Here is a 20,801-nt window from a genome sequence, read left to right as displayed (position 1 = left end):
AAGCATAAAACTCCTATTATTTTTTTAAATATATTTTTTTAGTTTTAGATGGGCAAATACCTTTATTTTATTTACTCATTTTTATATGGTGCTGAGGATTGAACCCAGTACCTCACACATGCGAGGCAAGTGCTCTACCACTGAGCTATAATCCCAGCCCCCTAAAATTCCTATTATTGACAAATATGGAGATCTATAAGTGCAGAAGTAAAAAGCCAAAATCATTGGAAGTACTGAATAAAGAGGTGGAGGGTAGGAATGAGGTAAGAAACCTCAGTAATTTTCTATAAACCATTTAATGACCCTTGACTTAAATTTATATACTTCTATCTCTTTAATGAAATTTTAAAAATTGAAAGACAAAAAAAACAAGGCCACATTGTCTGAAACAGCAAAGATGTGACCCTCCTGTTCTTTCCCCCCTCAGGTGTCATTCAGTGATGCAGGTTATATATTGAGATGCCAGGAGTTAATGAAGCAGCACATACGAGACATATTCTTTGGCTTGTGCCCTCAGCCACAGTCCAGTAGTGACCTTATTTCTAAGGAGTGCGTCTTGCAATTTGTTAATCTTTTTCTTGGAGCATTGCGTTCAAGCTTAACTGAGCACACTTCCTCCTTGAACTATAGGTAATGCAATTTGGGTGCTGAAGGATAAAGAGCATTGTTGAATCCCATACAAAAAACTTCTGTTTGATTAGATTTAGTCATTAAGCATGTTCCTGAAAACATATTCAGAACAAACTGTTGTATATTAAATATCCTACAGTAAATGTTGACATTATGTTCTTGGGGGCAGGGGACAATGCCTTTTAAGATTTTCTGCCATTACTTTCAAAGAGCATTTGGATAGATTTGATGGACAAAAATGACAGAATTTCCCAACACAGCCAATGAAAGAAGTTAGGCAAGGAAAAACAAACCTTTATTTACTGAGTGTTTATTATGGGCAAGTACTGTGCTAGACACCATATTAAATGTATTGTTGACTAATCCTGCCACCACCCAGAGGAGTGGATAGAATTCTCCCCACTTTACACACTAGGAAACCAGAGTCTGAAGATAACTAATTTTCCCAAAGCCACACAGCTAATAATTCAAACCAACCATCAAGTCTTTTCACAAGAAATGTACATAATTACAATTCCCATAGTTAATTTGAGCTTTGAATCCTCTGTGATTCCATAGGGCTTAATATTTAAGCCACCATAATGATTTCACATTGTTTAAGTGGAAAACATAGAAAACAATGACCTATGTAGAATTTCTAAAGTATAGCTATCTCTTTGGATGTAAAAGCCTTGATACCAACAAATATTTACTGATCTAGTGATTAATTAAATGGCAATATGAAATTTAAAATGCAATATCAGAAAAACACTCTATTATAGGGAGAAAGTAACTCAAACCAAGTCAAAATAACTTTACCTCTTACGTCCTATAACCTTGGGGAAATTATTTCAGCTTTTTAAGATAAAAACGTAAGACTAATAGTATCTATCTCTCCAAGTGACCACTAAACGTAAAAACAGCTGCTCCATGTGGTGACACATGACTGTGATCCCAGTGACTCAGGAGGCTGAGGCAGGAGGATTGAAAATTTGAGGACAGACTCAGCAATTTAGCAAAGGCCTGAGTAACTTAGTGAAATCCTGTCTCAAAATGAAAAATAGAAACGGCTGGGGATGTAGCTCAGTGGTTAAGCACTCCTGGGTTCAGTCCCCATTATGAAAAATAAAGTGAAAAGGACCATAGTAAGAATTCAAAATATATTATTATTATAAAGGATATTTAGTTGCATCTGAAGCAGTTCTTCTTAATATGTAAACAAAATTACATCAAGTTCACTGCCTGAATGTTCACTACCCAAACTGTAATTGTGACATCTGCTGTGTTTGAACTGAACAGAGATGAGCTCCCCAAACTTTGCTGTGCCTCCACTGACAGTCCATGGCTTGGGAAAGCAGTTATTCCTCAAGGATTCCCAGTGCTGGGTGTTTGACAGTGGCCTTGATAAAGGTGAGGAAACCAAAGGATCACTTCCTGAATCATGTTACCCATTCATCAGATATCCCCTCTACCTGTGCTCAGGTAACGTAAGGTGCTGATCCATTAACCAACCACAAAAGAGAAAATACAACCTGGCCAATGGAGCAGAACCAAACCCACACTTTGGAAAGGTAAATTAACAAAGGCAGAGAGCAGGTCATCTCTTCAAGGAGCGAGGTTACCCCAGGCCTGACCTGGAGTCAGGTGACCAGCTAGAGAACACAGCCTTGGATGACAGCACATGACTTTTACTTACATCAACGTCTTTCTAAAGTAATAAAGTTGAATGATCTTTATTTCCTAAGAGAGCCCGGATGTCTTGTAGAGCCTCATTTCAGGATTTCATGTCTTCTGGTGGCTTACTCATTTGTTCCCAAGTTCATTATTTAATACAAATTCAGCAGCCGTCCTCTGGTATCACAGTATTCCACCCTATCTGTACCCCACCACCTGACTGCTTTTCCTTCAAAGGGTATTTCAAAATGATAGTGTTTTCCAATGTGCTAACAACAAAAACATAAACTTACCAGATGCCTGGATCTAGCCACTGTACTCCTATGTCAGAACTAAAGAGAATCAAGTTATTATTACACAGAACAGCCATCTGAATTGCATGTTATTGCATTTCTTTTTGCAAGTCAGTCACATCAAAGCATTCAAATCTATACATTCTGTAGAACCACTTTGACAGTTTTGAACACTACTATTGCTGGGCACCATGTCTGGTGACATGGTGCTTTTGAAGAGACACACACCCTAGTCATGAGGCATGTCCCTGTGAAGCCAGTCTTCATGAGGTAAAGTGATGGCTCTGAAAATGATGAACTATGTGATTTTGGCAAAGTAACTTAAGTTCTTAGGATCTCAGTTTCTTGTTCTATAATAATGATACTGTCTATTTCAGAGGGCCATTAGGAGGATTAAACAAGTCAATATTTATATTGTATTTATTATGTTTATACAACTTACTATGGAACTGTATCTGGTACATAGGAAGTGTCATCAGATAAAATAGATGATCATTACACAAAAATGGAACTTATTTTCTAGTGAAGTCAGAGGATAAATAAATAAGGAAGCCCAAACACCAAGCAAACCAACTGCAATATAATTAAAACATGCTCATTTTTGTCAATGGAAGACTAGATTATTTGGGTAAATCTCCTAAAAACAATTGAACACAGAAAAAATGCATTTTGTTAGCCTCCTGGAGCAAAAGGGAAAGAATTTTAAGCCCAGGACTCACCCACAATACAGGGATTAATTGAAAATTCTGCCCTCACTGAGTCAAGGTCCCCAAGGGGCATGATGACTTCCCCATGAGCACAAGTACTGTATGCTCACCTCTCTATGGGTCTACATGGACAGCGAAGTTACTTCAGCACAGAAAAGACCAGGGGTAGAGAGGACTTGTCCCTGGGAGGCGGTGACCATGAGACAATGTGTCCTGTTGCTTCCATCATCCAAAACACAAAACAAAACAAAAAAAACCAAACCCTCAAATATAAAAGTAAAGTACTTCTGTCTGGCTGTTCCCCTAAACTCTTGAAAGATCTTTATAGATTAATTCAATTTTGTTGAAGGGCTTAAGTTTTTCTCATAAATAATTCTTTTGGGGAAAATAAGAAATACACAATGGTATTCAAGAACACCAAGAAATAGGACCCTATGAGTGGGAACTGGCAGAAGAAGAAAAGAAAGAGACCTTTAAAGACTTCCCAATTTTCAAATTATCACATAGAAAATATAAAATAACTATGTTATCTGCTCTAATGCCATAATGTACTCCACTATTGTATTGTAAGAAATAAATTTAAGAAGAAAGAAAAAAATAACTATGTTATGTTTAAAGAAGAAAACACAAGTTTAAAATATCTTCAAGGAATAGAAAAATGATTGTGAAATAAATATTTGAATTAAAACTAGACCAGAACATTTAGAAGAAAACTTTCAAAATGTTAAGGGAGAGACTTAATCCCTGTTTTATAAATAGCAAAAGAAAGCATTAATGAATTGCCATATAGATCAAAAGAAATTACCTAGAATTAATCACACTGGGTAAAAACTGGGAAATATAAGGTAAGTTAAGAAGCTTGGTAGGGCACACTAATAAAGTGCATCAAATGTTTAATTGCAATTCCAGAAAGAAGAGAGACTGAGGCACAGATAATATTTGAGAAGATAGTGACTGAATTTTTTCTAAAAGCAACAATCCCAAACACTCTAAAAATAAAAAGAAACCCACATGGACACACATCACGGTGATACCGAAGAAACCCCAAGGCAAAAAGATAAATCTAAATAGAAACAGTTTTGTTTTGTTTTGATTTTTAAAGACAAATTACCTTCTAAAGAGAGGACAGGTTGACAGTTAACATCTCAACAGAAAGAGAATAACTAGAAAATAGTGGAATAATATATACTGAAAGGAATGAAAGAAAATAACTGCCAACCTAAAATTCTATACACACAAAGACATCTTACCAGAATTGGGACAAAATGTCAGAGAAAGCATCAAGAACTTACTACCAGCAGGCTCTTACTCAAGGAAAATCTAAAGGCTGTATTTCAGAGAGACATGTCCCCAGATAGAAAGTATAAGAAGTGAGAAGACCTAAGAGTGAAAATAGAATAAAAGCAAACCACTAATTGGATAAAACAATCTTAATTTAATAATTATACCATGAAAGTATAACATAGCTTGGTTGGGGGTGCAGAGAGTGGGGAAAAAATAAAAAAAACATTTCATTGAGGGTAACAGAGTTGGATGTGGCTGGGGGGCAGAGATTGGTGGAATCAAGAGGAATGAGGTGGAACTAATGAATTAGGTTTTGTAGCCAGGTCCAGGAGCGCATTCCTGTAATCCCAGAGGATCGGGAGGATGAGGCAGGATCTCAAGTTCAAAACCAACCCCTCGGCAAAAGTGAGGCACTAAGCAACTCAGACCTTGTCTCTAAATAAAATACAAAATAGAGCTGAGGATGTGGCTCAGTGGTTGAGTGCCCCTGAGTTCAATCCTGGTAGCCAAAATAGTAAAAATCATTCTTATTATTATATTGTGTAGACCATGCAGAATGACATCATGTGGGCCTGGTGGGTCATGCCAGTTGTTCATCCCAAGCACAGGAGGACACTATTCTAAGTTGCAATCATGGAGGAAGTTGTCCAGTGAATACTCTGGGTATAGGCTAAAGCAGGGCAGGAGTGGATAGAGGGTGTCCACTAAGGTTGCTTTTGCAGTTCTGATTGGGAGATGATGACAGTTTAAATTACGGAGAACAGTACACATGGCTGATTGTGGGTGGGAACAAGAGACATTTAGGACATACCACTGATGGCTTTTGAGACACACTGAATATGAGAGTGAGTCGAGGAAGAAACTGAGAAGGACACTGCTACGTTCACCCAAATCCATATGTTGAAACCTAATCCACAACACAGTGGTATCTGGGGGTAGGGCCTTTGGGAGATGATCATGCAGGGATGGAATGGCTCTTCGACACTGGAAAGAGAGCATGAGAGCCCATGTTTGCTTTATTTATATGGGAGAACGTCAAAGGTTTTCCATGGAATGTTCTTTGCCAAATAAGGTAGGGGTTGGGGTGTCTAGTTCCTAATGGGTTACACCCAACTCCAGAGTTATGAGAACTGTCCCATTAGTTGAGTGAGGGCAGAGATCTCATGCATTGGGCAGTCTACACAAAGAAATGCCAAGATCATTCCCAAGGGGAGACCTCAGTCCCCCATGGCTCAAGTAAAAGACCACTCAAGTAGCTTCACCTGTGTAGTAGCTTCACAGGTGGCATCCACAGAGACTCAGCAAGAAGATGCCATCTATGAACCAGGAAGACACCATCTATGAACCTAGTGGCACCTGCTCTTGGACTGTAAGAAATAAATTCATGTTGTTTATAAACCACTGAGTCAGTGATATTCTGTTATAACAGCCTAAAGGGACCGAGACAGACACCTTGGTTTCTGGTTTGCACCCCTGCATAGATGCAGAGCCCCTCGCTCAGAGGATTCTGCAACAAAGGCAACAACGGGTATGGGAGATGAGGTTGGCAGGTTGTATTTTACACTTGTTTAGTTCCATGTGCATAAATATCAAGGAACTGTGTAAACACTCAGGTCCAGAATTCAGAGGTGAAGCCTGAGCTAAAAATTCAAATTCTGAGAGTCACCCTCATGTAAGTGGTCCCTGGAGCACAGCAAAGATGATCAGAAAAAGACTTAGGACTTGAGCCTCAAGAAATCTAACGTCACGGAGTCTTTGTAAGCTCAAAGTCTGGTTCAGGTTGCCACAGCTTTTTCCTGGCTCTGCCCCACCCTGGGTTGTTTTGCACTGAGTGTCACGGCACTTAGAGTAGCTAGTAGTCACATTGTGAACAAAACAATACACAGAAAGCACCCATCATGATATTCACCTCAAGATAACAGCTCGAAAACCTCAGTTTATATAGGTAACATCGATGGGAAGGAAGAGGAGGAGCTGGCAAAGAAATAGGACGGAGCAGCTAGGGTGAAAAAGAAGGAAAGTTGGAACAGGGAATGCTTTAAGGAGTTGTCCATAGCCCTGATGGTGCAGAGGGTGGAAAGGATGAAGACTGACAAATGGCCTCAAAATCCGGGACCTTACAGAAGCCACGTTACTGGAAGCGGTGGACAGATGTCAGACGGCAGTGGGTCAGAGAGAGAAAGGTTTTATCTGCAGCGAGTATAGACGACCTGTCTGAGACCTGTGCTGACCAGGAGGTCGGGCTCCAATGAGAGGGAAACAGGGCCAAGGAGTGTGCTGCATGAAGAGGCTCCAGCAGAGACACACCACTGCTCTCCTACAGAATAACTGCCTGGGGAGGTAGTGAGGTTATTGTCACCAGCACTCTTCACAAAGAAATTGGATGGCTATTTGGTGAAGTGTGAACCGAGAGGCTGAGAACTTCCAAACCTGTGACTTAGTAAAAGGGGCCACAGAACCAAAGGGACAAAGGGTGTGCCAGCAGGAAAAGTCAGCTGGTGTGGACTGGATTGTGCAGAGAGACTGCACAGGACCCCTCTGCAAGTGCTTAGGGCACATGCTCAATGTGCACAACTGAAATGATCAGCAGCACTTTATGACTATAGTTTGTGAACCCGGCAGAGTTCTAGGTGAGATGCTATAGCAAGTGGATCCCAATTCCATGCTTGGCTGCAGTGCCCACAGTCTAAAAGTTTATAAAACTTTGCCCATTCCCACTACACAGGCTTCAAAGTCATATAAGTAATTTCCCCGCCTCTCAGACAATGCCAGGTTTGCTAGGAGAGCAAAAAACCAGGGCTGATGTCTAGAAATTTCTGATTTTAATGTCTAGTAACCAATGTTTACCTTCTAAGAATTTGCTGTCTGTTATCTTTGAGGGTATTAATTTATTCACTTAAAGGTTTACCTGAGAAAGCTGCGATTTAATTTTAAAACAGAAAAAAAGTCTTCCATATTCAAATCAGCAACACATTTTTGAAAAGCAAAGAGGACAAGACAAAAATATTAACAAATGTAAGCCATGAGTATGAGCATATTTAAATACTGTAACATTAGGAGTTGCCTATTATTAATTGGATAGATCAGTCAACTTTACATTTTCCCTTTGTGATGTCTGAGTAACACAGAACGGTAGGAACAGACCAAGCGCTCCTTCTAGAATCGGCAGCGTGACTCCTGGATCTGTAGCCAGAAAATGATAACTGTATTTTTTTAAAAAAAAAAACTCTGTGCCTGTGTGTGTGTGCGTGCCTGTGTGTATGTTTATATTTTGGTATAGGGAGGTTATGAAAAATTTTATAGATTAAAAAAGGTCCAAGCTGGGTATAGTGGCACACACACATAATCTCAGTAGCTAAGGAGGCTGAGGCAGGAGGTTCATGAATTCAGAGCTAGCCTCAGCAATTTAGCAAGGCCCTGAGAAACTCAGCAAGAACTTGTCTCTGAATAAAATATAAAAAGAGCTGGGGCTATGGCTCAGTAGTTAAGCAGCACTGGGTTCAATCCCTGGTACTAAAAACATACACACAAAACAAACAAACAAAAAACCCAATTGCTACAATGCCTCTACAGTCTGATGATGCTCATCCTTTGGACTTTGCTCCCAGCTCATTTATACCAGCTCTACTTGCTTTCTTTTACCTCCTCCTTCCCTAACCTCCACACCTTTTTAATGAAAGTTCCCTATTTCACAGATGCTTTCCCTGCCTCTAAAATCTTGTCCTCTAGTAAACATTTCACTAAATCTTCCATCTGTTGGAAAATGTGAAGACATTTTCAGATTGGTCCCAAAAAAAGTGACATTACTTTTCCTCTTTTTTTTTTTGAACATTAGCATGTTTTCCTGTAACTATTATAGTCTGTATCAAGTAGGAATGTGTTTGGTTGCAACTAACTGAAAATTTTGTTCGATCTGTGGTTAAATCATAGAGATAGGTATTATCTCACTGAAATAGGAATCTGGAGGTAAGTGATTCCACGGTTCTTTCAGGGGCTTTCTGTCATTATCTAGGACCAAGATACTTTCCACATTCCCATGCCCTCATCCGTAGCATATTGTCTTTTATTCACATGCCTGTGGCCTCCCTGTTGCAATATGCCTCACTATTGCAATAAGGCTGCTGCAACACCAGAGATTACATACTAACACTGTGATTAAATGCAAGAATCAAGCACGTAACAGCACCCGCTTGTCAACAGCAAGCTGGTTAATAATGTTATAGCCTTTTAACTAAGGGCGCCTGAAATTCCCCAACATTTTTCCCGAGTGTGAATCAGCCCCCTGTGAGTCACAAAACTTGGGATTCCCGGACCCAGGTAGCGGTGGACAGAGGCGGGGTAGAAATCCGGGTAGGGGCAAAGGGAGAGCTGTCGCAGCATTTATTCAAAGAGCCCACCTCCAGTCTCGGTCTCCAGTTCTCAAGCCTCCACCATTTATTACCAAGCAGGAGTGGGTCCAGCAAGCGGTGCAGCACAGCTTTTCTCCAATCAGACTCCACAAGGGTGGCGCCAAGGGGACGAGATTGGATCTGGTCGCAGACGTGGCGCCACCTTTGTGGAGTCTGATTGGAGAAAAGCTGTGCTGCACCGCTTGCTGGACCCACTCCTACTTGGTAATAAATCCAATCTCGTCCCCTGAAGGGCGGGAACGCGAAGTGCCTACCTGCACCTGTGGCAGCGGTGACCGCCTCCTATTTTTCCCCCCTCCTGCTGCCGCTGGGTTCTGGTTTCTCCAATCACTTGGCGAATAACCAGAAGGTGCGCAGATGTCTTTTCACGTTCCTACCAAAGCATAGAAAGGCTTAATGCGCCAGAGCGAGCAGCTGGGGTCCCACCTCTGGGGCGCTTCCCGAGCGGTTCTATCCAGGAAGAGGGACTTGCCTTAGAATGTAAAGCTACTTAATCAGGCGAGGCTGCTTGGTTCTTCACCTGGGGCAAAGAATCCGACAGTCCCTCAGACCCGACTGAGCCAGGGCTGCCTCCGCACTGCTCAGAAGTTGGAGGTGCCAGAGACCAACAGCAACATTTAGTTAAGCTTTGCTGCAGGGATTGTTTGGTTCGGTTTCCAGCAACGGAATCCCTCCAAGACCACGCGAAGGGACACCAAGCCCCAACTTCAGGTACCCCGAGCGTGTCCCCTTAGTGATCTCGGTCATGAATGCTGAGCGGGCCAGTGGTGTCCTGGAACCAAGCAGGTGAGCTACCGGGGTGGTTCTTCGACCGCCCAGACAACCTGGAGGCGCGGTAGCACCCTGGGGTGCTGCCCCGCGCCGCCTAGTCCCTCACCTTCTGGAACCGAAAGGGAAGTTGTGAGCTGAGAGAGTTCAAGAACTGCACTCTTCAGACCTTTGAGTAATTTGCAATTTTTTTCCTTGCACAATTTACACAAGGCCTTTGGTGCACACAAAGTTTATAGTTCTGGAAATTCTGTAGAATAAAGTGTGGAGGACAGAAAGCTGCACCGGAACCACCCACCACCACCATTAGTAAATAACCTGGAGGAGGGGGTGCTTTTCTGATCTGCAAAGTTGTAGAGAGTGGGATGTTTGCAGACCCTACTGCCAATTGTGCTTGAGGGCATGGGTGCCTTTTGTACCGAAGGAAAGGAACTTTTGGCCATTTTTTTTCTTATTGTTTTCAAAGTCCCAGCCCAAGTATGCCTGGGGGCATCCTGGAGAGAAGCTGGTGCCACGGTTTAGGGGAGCATCCGAGGCCACTGGGTCGCCTTCCACAGGCTTTGGGACTTCCTTTCCCTGGTAGTTCCGGGAGGAGAACTACTAAAAACAAACACTGCTGAAGTTTCTCTCCTGCGCACTGGCAAATCCCAAGAGTGCTGGGCGCCTGGGCTGAGAACAAGCAGAGCAGAAACCTGGAAATGAGCTCAAGTGAATCCTACGCAATCGTGGAAGTAGTGCTGGAGAGACAGTGTACCAGAAAGTGGGCAGAGAATTTGAGCTTTCAATATTAGCACCTAAGTGTTAATAAGCAGCCTTTTTGCTCCGCAGAGGGGCTATTAAAAGCCTGGAGAAAAAGAAAATCGTTTTGGAGTTTGTAGTTGAGCGCTCTCTCCTTTGGAGGATGGAATTGAGCAAGAAAAAGAACAGAAACCTTTAATTCGTAATTAAAATTCTCCATAGATGAGTTGATAGTACAGACAGACAACTCGGTGCATAATTGATACAGCACTAAAGGAAAGGGGAGAAAGGACGTTTGCCTCTTGACTTCATCACAGCAGTAGGTGGGAGCGACCTTTGTGAAAACGCTACATTGGTCACTGAGGAATAAAAGGAAGAGCAGGATGGCAGTTTTCACGGGAAGTTAGTCTAGACATGCTTCTCTGAAAGTCACAAGGCAGAAGCAGTTAAAAGCTGAGTTTAAAAGAAGCAGAACAACAACAACAACAACAAAAAAAAAAAAAACAGTATGAGCTTGTCCCTTTTCCTTACTGGGATATAAATTCCTCGTATTATCACATTGAAAAAGATCCTGGATTGCGAGTGTCTAGGGGAAAACCTTTGAGGGAAATTTGGGTCTATTTGATCGTGGTCTAAAGCTCATTATTCAACTCTAGACTCCTATTCTTGGTTCGGCGTCCTCCTCCCAGGTGCTCCTAGGAAGGGAGGTCATTCTAGCCAAGGTGGATCCTTTATGGGCGTCCATCTACAGTCAGACAGTGTGGACAGGACAGGACATTTTCCCTCTGGAGCCCGCTTGATCCAGATGGCTGGATTTGCCCGGGTGCCCTTCACACGGTAACCACTGAGCTCTCCCTGGAAGCAATGGTTGAGCCCTGGAGCTCAAGGATCTGCCCAGAGATCTGGTGGTGACGCCCTGGAGGTCAGTAGTCTGCCGGCACTTCAGGAGGTGTGGCGGTGCCTCATGGGGGCCACGTGGCTCCGAACTTGGGGAGCTCAGATCTCGCTGGGTGCCAGGTGGAGTGCAGGGGAAGAAAGGAAATTGGGGGCACTGGCGACTTAGACCAACCCATTAACCAAGTTGTGTTTTCTTCCCCAGTATAGGGATTGCCTCGGCTCCCATCCCGCAGCCGCATAGAAGCCAGGAAAACAGGTGGGGAGAGACCATCAGGAGTGAGGGCCGCTGCAGTTGAAGCCCTTCCCCACGAGGGGCGCCCCAGTCCCCGGCTGGCGGACCATGACCAACAGCGGTGGCACGGGCAGCTCTGGGCCCCGGTGGAAATCGCTAACCAACACCAAGAAGAAAAGCAAGGAAGCCACTGTGGGGGCGCAGCCTCTGGCCCAGCCAGACCCTGCGGAGCCCAACCCTCCCAGCCCAGAATGAACTAGCAGCTCCCGAGAGAACCAGCACCCCAATGTCCTTGCGGGCGCCAGCGAGTCCTCCAAGCCAGACAAATTGTGTGGGGAGAAGTCTGGCAACAGCCGCTGCAATTTGAAGATCTCGAGATCTGGCCGCTTTAAGGAGAAGAGGAAAGTGCGTGCCACGCTGCTTCCAGAGGGAGACAGGTCCCCAGAGGAGGCAGACTTCCCTGATGATGCCCAGGAGGACAAGCAATAGCTGGAGTGAGCACTCTAAGGCTTGTCTCTTTTCCCACAATAACCCCAGAACCCAGTTCCATACCTGATAATTTGGACCCAGCCCCCTATTTGGTGTCTCACCCCACCATATTCATAATATTCACCCGAGGCCTCCAAGATTTTATTTTTCTGGAAATTGAAGTGTCAATTGAGTTCTCAATATTTCATGGCTCAAAGATGCATTAAGTATTTATTTGTTGTAAGAGAAGATACATGTCTCTGAAGAAGTTGGCATAATTATTATGTTTTTCCAAGAAGCTGTTTTGGGGCATTTGCCTTTGTTCTTGTCATCTATGGGAGTGAGAGTGATGGAGGGGGCCTTCTTTCAGAGAAAGTAGCTGAACTTGAACTCTTCAGCCCTCAAATGAGGAAGGCTGCTCTTATTGAACATTCTGAAGACTTTCTTGTGAACACCAGATCTCAGTGCTGTTTTTAATGCCTGAGAAATGCACTTCAGGGATACTTCCATAGACTTACACCTTAAGTGAAGGGGTGGGGAGGGAAGAAGCAGTAAGTATAAGCATTTCAAAGTGAGGCAGTATTGCTTCAAAAATGGAACTACAAAACCGAACAGCATATTTTAGTGTGAATTATTAAAATTGTTGCACTGTAAGACTTAAGGTGACTTCTGTATTTTTTTTTTCATTCCAAGACAGAAATTCATCATACTTAAAAGCAGGCATGCAAAGTCCAGGGTGACAGAGTTAATATTTGCCACACAACAAAGCAGCTACTGAAGGAAAGGTGCAGGGAAGAGAACTTTTCCAGAAACTAGCAACATCTGAACTGGAACCAGTTAGCCAGATATTCCAATTTACTAACCACATTCAAGGAAGGGAGGTATCAGTTCATTATTCCTCAATTCTCCTTTTACTTCAGTGCATTTTCATAGAGTAAATCCAAATATATCCTTTCCAGTATTCACTGTTACCTTACCAACAATTTTCTGAAAGTATTTAAACAAATGGACTAATTTCATTCATTTGTGCAAAGCTGCTTCCCGCCCCAATCCTTTCCCTTCTAAAGCTTATTTCTTTAAAGTCTGTCTTTATCTAATTTCAAAGTCTTTAGATCTATCAACCTAAACATTCATAGTTAAAATTTGCAGGTTTGCTTTTATTATGAACTTCAAGAAGAAGGGTAAATAAATAGGACTTTCTTTCAGCAAATTACAGGACAGTTATTTTAGTTGTTAAGAGGCACCAAGATCTTTTCCCACTACAATTCGGTTCATTTTTAAACACCCAGAAATGAATACCAAAGAAATTACATTGATCAAGTTTTTGTCATTTTAGACAATGACAAGCTGCTCACTTTGTGTTTATAGGGAAGCTGGATTTTGTTTCTGTCCAATTAATAATTTATGAAATAGCTAACCATGTTGATTGTTCTAGGGAATTTAACAAGGAAATTTGATGAGGATTGCTAAAAGGAATTTAAATTAATGACTCAACATTGGGTACCAGCAGAATAATAAAGTTAACCATTTGATACGAGAATTTAAACATACCAAAGAACTTAACTCTGGAGGAAATTGTTTACCTGGAGATTATAAATACCTTATATTAAAAGAAAAAGCATGTGGGAGTGTTTTTTTCTTTTTTTGTGGTGGTTTTGTGTCTGTGTGTTTCTTAAGCATAACGACTTTTTTTTATTATTGTACAATTAGAACCCAAAAGTATGTGTCCAAATTCACCTCTAGGTCGAATTTCTGGATGAGGAAGACTTTACATTAATTTTAAATGGGTCTATTGCCCTGAGATTCTGATGAATGAGAACTTGCAGTGGACAAGCAGTTGGTGAAGGAGGGGATTGTGGGCAGGGAGAGAAGGCAGCAGATGTGGAAAACTTTGATAAGGTATTTTAATTTTGTTCCACTGAAAATTAGAGTAGGTAACTATCCAAAATGTTCTCTCCCTCTTCAGGAAGGCCAATAGATTAGTACAGTACCTTTGTATAAAATGAAGTCTGCAATTGACTGATTTAAAATCTTACACTAACTCTTTAATCTACAATTTTATTGTTTAATTTTTTTCTTCAAAATTCCTCTAAATCCACAAAACATTGGCATTTTCCCAGCTTCTGTGTCTAGTTTTGGATCCCATCCAAGTCTCCAGTTGCCGCAGATATCCAATGGCAGACACAGAATAGTGGAACTTATTAACATGACATCTTTACCCCACTGCTCTGAAAGAAAACCATGTTAATGGCAGTTATGACAGTTAATGCAATTCACAATCTGCCATTGAGGTTTGTAATTACATCGTTTTAAAACAGTCCTAAATTATGCAGTGGGAAGAATACACTGATTTAATCCAAATTCAGTAAAATGGAAAACCAAGAGAAATTGGTGGGATAATAAGATAATTTGAATAAGTATCTTGCAAGGGATTTATGTGCTTTACAGACAATTAATTTCATTCCCATAATGATTATAAATTCTTAAAGCTTTTAAACTTTGAGATAATTTATAGTACATAAAAAGAAAATGTTGCTGAGTTAAAATCAGAATTCATTAGTGTAGAGAATTTTATTTTCTTTAAACCCATTTACAAATGAAATTTTACTCACAGATTTGGAAAACATTAGAGGGATTTCAAGGCTGTGCTTCCAAATGATATTTAAAAAAAGGATAAAAATCCAGTGGTCTATTTGCCAAATATTCTTATAACCAAGATAATTATATACACAGGGTACTTTTTGCCTCATTGACTCTGCTTGTAAAGTTAGTGGCTAAGCAGTGACTCATATTACAGTGCACCTGAATGTCCCTTTGTGTTTGTATTTAGGTTGTTCATCCCATTAGGACTTGCATTTCAAGAGTGCAAACTCAATCTTGCATATGCAGTTAGGATGGTCCTGTTCAGTATTAACATCTGGATTTTGTTTTAAACATTATGTGAATTCAGCAATGCTGGACCTTAGAAGGGAAATGTAAACCTAACAAGCATTGGCTAAAACTTTGTCAAAAATATTATTTTCTTGAGATGTAGAGAAGAACATTTGGATAACTCAAAATAAATAAAGGATAAAAAATGAGCAAGAAGGATTTGAAATAAAAGGCAAACCAGAAAGGAATAAGTGAATGGAAACTCATATCCATGGATCAGAGAGACCTTTTATGAAAAAAGAGAATGAATATTATTTTTCCTAGAAGTTGATTTTATTACTGGAGTTTATTTTAGATGTACAAAAATTTAGGGGATTCTTTCTTGGAATAAATTCAAGTTTATCTTTTTTTGGGGGGCGGGGGAGAGCGGGTAGGTGAGTACCAGGGATTGAACTCACAGGCATTGACCACTGAGCTACATCTCCAGCCCTATTTTGTATTTTATTCAGATACAGGGTCTCACTGAGATGCTTAGCACCTCGCTTTTGCTCAGGTTGGCTTTGAACTCCCGATCCTCCTGTCTTAGATTCCTGACCAATGAGATTACAGACATGCTCCACTGAGCCTGGTTTCAAGTTTATCTCCACAGCAAGTAAAAAGTGAGATGAGTATCATACATTGGTATGTCAACAGAAGAGACATCCAGTAATATGAGGCTGAACCTAGACTAACCTAGACTAGAAACTGGTCTGAAACCAGACTAGAACGAGTGTAGTACCCAAGTCAAACTTTGTCATAAATGAGCTGGCTGTCACACTGCAGCAGAGGTTTTCTCACCTGTTCTCTGTACTCCCTGACCCTGATCTCACCTTATCTCTATGCATGCCTTTTTCTGAGGTTCGGGGAAGTGGAAGATGAAGCACCAGGAGGCCCAGGGGTCCTCCCCAGCCTGCTGTAGGCACCACAAGCATTTTGTCAATCTCTTTGTAAAAAGATGGCTCTGCAGATTTGGAACATGGAATGCTTAGCCTTCATGGTGAACCAAGATTACCACTAAAAGATGGAATGTCAGGAAACTACACAGGACTTACCTCAGCAGAGGATGGTCAAACATTTGAATAGAATGAATAGAAGGGGTAACAGCTGGGAACTGTTACCAACTGATGGCAGAATATAAGCAATCTTATAAATATGCAAAGCAAGGAATTTGGTTGAATTGTTCTATAGCTGAAATGATAGGCTCATAATCATCATGTCAGAGTTGTTAGCATAACCTCATGCAATAAGATCCAGAGTGGAGTGTCTTTATCTCTGGGGTGTGGGACACACTGTTTACCCAGGAGATAAAAATTTCTGGCCCGAAACCATGAAAGAGTCAGTTTGAAGAACTTGAAGCTCTCTATTCCTGAGTAGATTGACCTGCTTGTTGAGTAGAGGGTTGGGACCAATATGAAGCCTCCTGTGCTATTTTTTAAGGGATTTCCTCTGAGTTACAAGCACCCTGAATTATACATTTCTTTCTAACAGTCAGTCGATAAACATAATTGTTGATTCTCACCCTCCGAGGCTGGTAGCGGAAAACGCCTGCACTTATGTAAGACATCTATTCTAGTCCCCTCTCTGATTTGCTCTTGGAGCGTTTCCTTACTATATAAAATAAAGAGATGGAGTTCCAAGACTAGAGCTCTCTTTTAGTATGCTGCTATTTTAAGCAACTGGTTGTAAAAGTTAACTTCAACAGTGCTCATTGTTTACTTTAAAAGAGAAGGCTCAAGCTGTGGAAGGCAGGAGGGAAGGCCAAGAAATATACACTATGATACAGATACTGCCACCATCATGCCGTCGTTTGACCCAGCAATTGAGGTAATCCAGCTATATGGGAACATTGAGCCCCCTCAATCATGTTCAGAACAAAATCACAGCAATGAATTCTTATTATAGTGTCTTAGCATTGAAAAGAGTTTGCTTTGAGGCTCGGGTTGTAGCTGACTGGGAGAGCAAGTTCCTAACATGTGCAAGGTCTAGCTGGATCCTCAGAACTAAAAAAAAAAAAAAGAGAAAAAAAAATTATATATATATATATATATATATATATATATATATATATATATATATCACTATTATTTTGTTTGCTTCTTATAATTAGTTAATTAGTTCTTGGACAATCCAAAACCTAATTGTGTATTCTTGTTTAAACTCAATTTTTTCTTTCCCTTTGATGCCATCCTAGGTGAGAAATGCATCTCTTTAAAGCACAGGGGCCTGGCCACACCCATTTCTTTACTCTTGCTTATCCTCTGTCTAAAATCCTACAGGATAAGGCCAAGCATCCATGCCAGCCATTCAGTGTGATTGACACTTCCCCCAGAGTGGGTTTTGCCTTGTCAGGTCTTCAGACTTCTGTCTATTCTGTTGACTGTGTTTGGCATATTCTATCCCCACCCCATGCCCAGAAAACACTCAATCAGTCTTCAGGACCCAAGAGTTTCTTCCCATTTGCTGCAATTTGGAGCTTGAATGTTCCCCAGAGGCCCACGTGTTGAAGGCTTGGTCCTCAACCTTCTGGGAGGTGATGGAACTTTTAGAAAGTGAGGCCTAGTGAAAGGAAGATCATTGGGGAGCATGTCCTTAAAGGGGCTCTTGGGACCCCAGCTCGTTCCTATTTCTTTCTCTGTGTTTCCCAGCCACCATGAGATGAGGAACCTCTACTGCCCTACTATGATATTCTGTATTGCCACAGTTCTAAAAGCAACAGGGCTAAGCAATAAAAGACTGAAACCATAAGCCAAAATAAATCCTTCCTCCTTTAATTCAATTATCTCAGGTATTTTGTCACAGTGACAGAAAGCTTACTAGAGACCATTTAACTGTCACAAGCATCCCTTTTCCTGGCATTGCCGATGGCTTAACTGGAATACATTCAAACCTGTTTACCCACCATCAACAACCATATTGTATGGATATGGTCACACATCTCCCTGTCCTTTTGAGTATGAAGCTCAGGGAAATTCAAGGGGCAATGCTCATTCCTTGTGTACCTTCATAAACTCCTAGTTAATCTACAAGGATCCATTGATCCTTTGGCTAGTAGATCTTAGAAGGACCACCTTCTTTTTTTTTCTCTGAGGAAGCAGCTATGTTTGACAGGGTAGAAAAAAAATTCTGAGGATTGTGAATCAGTAAGAGTCAGAGTACAATTAGGAGAAAGAAACCACACAGTAATTTGAACAGGGAGTATTTAATATAAAGAACTATTATCCACAACAGGGATTGAAGTAACAAGGGATTGGCTACTAAGAAGTAAAGGGGACCCTAATAGGTTGACACAGGAATCCAGGTCAATGAGAAAGCACTGCCCCTTGGGCTAAGACAGAGTGCTCAAAAGAGGTCCCCTCTTCCTTCAACCCCCTAAGTCTTATTGTAAAGGGCACAGCCATGACTCACTGATTGGTAGAGATGTCTCTGTGGTGCCCCATCAGTATTAGTTTCTGGAAATGCATCTTTTAGAACTGGAGACAGTGCGCCAACAGAAATGAAAGCTCTAATCGCCAAATGACTTGAACCCCGTGGACGAAGACACCCTAGGAAACGTTGCTAGGATGGGTGGAGACAGCAGGGGAGGAAATGGATATTTCTTCAGGCCAGCCTATCTCATTTCATAACATCTCCTTTTGTTTGATATCCTCTTAGGAGATGGCACCCGCAAGATACTCTGAACTCATTGTCGATGCTTCACAGCCTCTTGACTGGCCACCTCTGCCCATTCTCTCACTCTCCATTGCAGCCAAAGCAGAATCCTTTCAATTCACTGACCACTGCTCTCTCTTCCCCCTCCAGGTCTTGGAACACATTCCACCCCCTGCCCAGGAACCCTCCTGGGGGTCAGGTTCCTGATGGCCTCGTGTTTGGGACTCTTTACATATGCTTTTTCTTTAGACTTTCAATGATTTTGAGGATACTTGTGCCGCTTGAGCAACCATAAGTAAATGGAACTGGGGTGGAGTTACATCACCTCTCCAGCTCCTTTTACCTTGTCAGTCAGTGGAGGATGTAGCAACAGTTCAGTGTTTGCACAAACCAAGTGTACATGCAGAGCCCTCTGACCAGAGAAACTATGCAGCCTTGCAGAAGCCCCCAGCAACATCAACTGCTTTGATTCTCACTCCTGAGTAATGAGTTGAGAGTGCCTAAAGGAATTATTTCAGTGGGTTTCCTTTGAAAATAATCTGAGGACTAGGGATATAGCTCAGTGGCAAAGAACCTGCCTGCAAGCCTGAAGCTCAGGGTTTCACTCCTCCTACTGCTAAAGGGAAAAAAGAAATCTAGAATTTAGAGATACTACCTCCTAGGAATCCCAAGAAGCTTGCCTTTTGAAAAACTGTAGTTATGTCTTTGCTCCAAAATTTCAAGGACAGGTAACACAGGGGAGAATCTAGGAGATAAAGAAAGAAAAAAAGACTACATATCTTGGCCCTGTGATAACCAAGAGGGGGAGTTGGATTCTGGGCTGTCATCTTTACATTCAAGAGTGGATCCTGAGCCTGGGATTGTTTAGTGAATACATTTGAAGTGTTGCCATACACTCCTAAAGGAGGGTGAAATAGAGACATGAAGAGGTATCAGCTTGGGGGGAAAATGGAATGGTAAGTGTCAGGAATGTCTGGGGCTGGCTTGGGGTATTTACAGGGATAGCATTTTGTCAGTTATAAAACTTCTAAATTCCTGGGAATGACCATTTTCTCCAAATTCTGATCCTGGAGACAGGAAAAGGGCCAGGAAGCAGTCTCATCCTCACAATCCACATGGTTTGCTCAAGCTGTCCAACTCTACCCAGTGGGTGGGCATCTGGCAGTGGGAAGGGTTGGCAGAGTCAATCAAGGTGGCTAGTGAGGCAGGGTTCACAAGGTAGCTGCTTGGCTGTTCTCTGGAGGGTTTCAAGGCTCCTGGGCTTTGGTAGATCATATTTTACAGAAATCCTGTCTCAGGCTGAGTTTGCAGAAGGCTGTAGGTTGATTGAAGGCAACAACTCATGTCTTCACCCTTGGATGTATTCTGTTTGTTTATACTGAGGCCACCTCTCAGGGATTTCATGGGGAGGTTGAGAGATTGAGAGAGAGAGAGCACAGGCAGACACAGAGCAGGGGGAACAGCATAATAGGGGACCCAAGAAGCCCAAGTGCTCTGAAAGAAGCCAGGAACAGTGGTGCACACTTGTAATCCCAGCAGCTGGGGAGGCTGAGGCAGGAAGATTGTGAGTTCAAAGCCAGCCTGAGCAACTTAGTGAGGACTTAAGCAACTTAGTGAGACCCTGTCTCCAAGTAAAATATAAAAAGGGCTATGATGTGGTTAGGTGATTAAGTGCCCCTGGGTTCAATATCTGGTATCAAAAATAAATAAATAAAAAAGACTTTTGAAAGGAAGTACTCTAGCATCCCACACTTTCCCCAATTGGATGCGATCAGAAAAGGAGGCTGTCCCTGGACCTGCCACAGTCAATACTATCAGCCCATAATGTACTTCTTTTTGATCCACAGAGTCACAGAATTAGGGGTACTCAGGAATGAAGGATAGAATTTTAACCACTGAACCCTTTAATTGTAAGGCCATTTAATTTTTGTAATGTAATACTTCATTTCTGGATTCTATAATTTCAGTGCAATTCAACAACTATCCATTGAGTACACAGTACACAGAAGACCCAGAGACAAAAACATGAAAAGGACAAAGATGTTATTAGTGCTTTACATACTGCATAATTTTAAGCCCTAACTATGTCACTGATATATTCACTTACTTATTTATTCACCAAATGTTCACTGAGTTAATTCAATCTCTTAATTATTCAGTGCAC

General features: G+C 41.7%; 2 pseudogenes; both read left to right on the top strand.

Moving 5' to 3' along the window:
* The window catches only part of LOC143641048 (uncharacterized), a 106,537-nt pseudogene extending 97,219 nt beyond the window's left edge, over nucleotides 1–9,318 (top strand).
* Nucleotides 9,319–11,719: 2,401 nt separating this feature from the next.
* LOC143387623 (proline-rich protein 15-like) lies at nucleotides 11,720–12,100 on the top strand (annotated as a pseudogene).
* The last annotated feature ends 8,701 nt before the right edge of the window (nucleotides 12,101–20,801 follow it).

Source organism: Callospermophilus lateralis, unplaced genomic scaffold (assembly GCF_048772815.1).
Source record: "Callospermophilus lateralis isolate mCalLat2 unplaced genomic scaffold, mCalLat2.hap1 Scaffold_83, whole genome shotgun sequence".
NCBI classification, from domain to species: Eukaryota; Metazoa; Chordata; class Mammalia; order Rodentia; family Sciuridae; genus Callospermophilus; species Callospermophilus lateralis.
The sequence above is the reverse complement of the archived record's forward strand: the minus strand, read 5'-3'. Positions and strand labels throughout refer to the sequence as shown.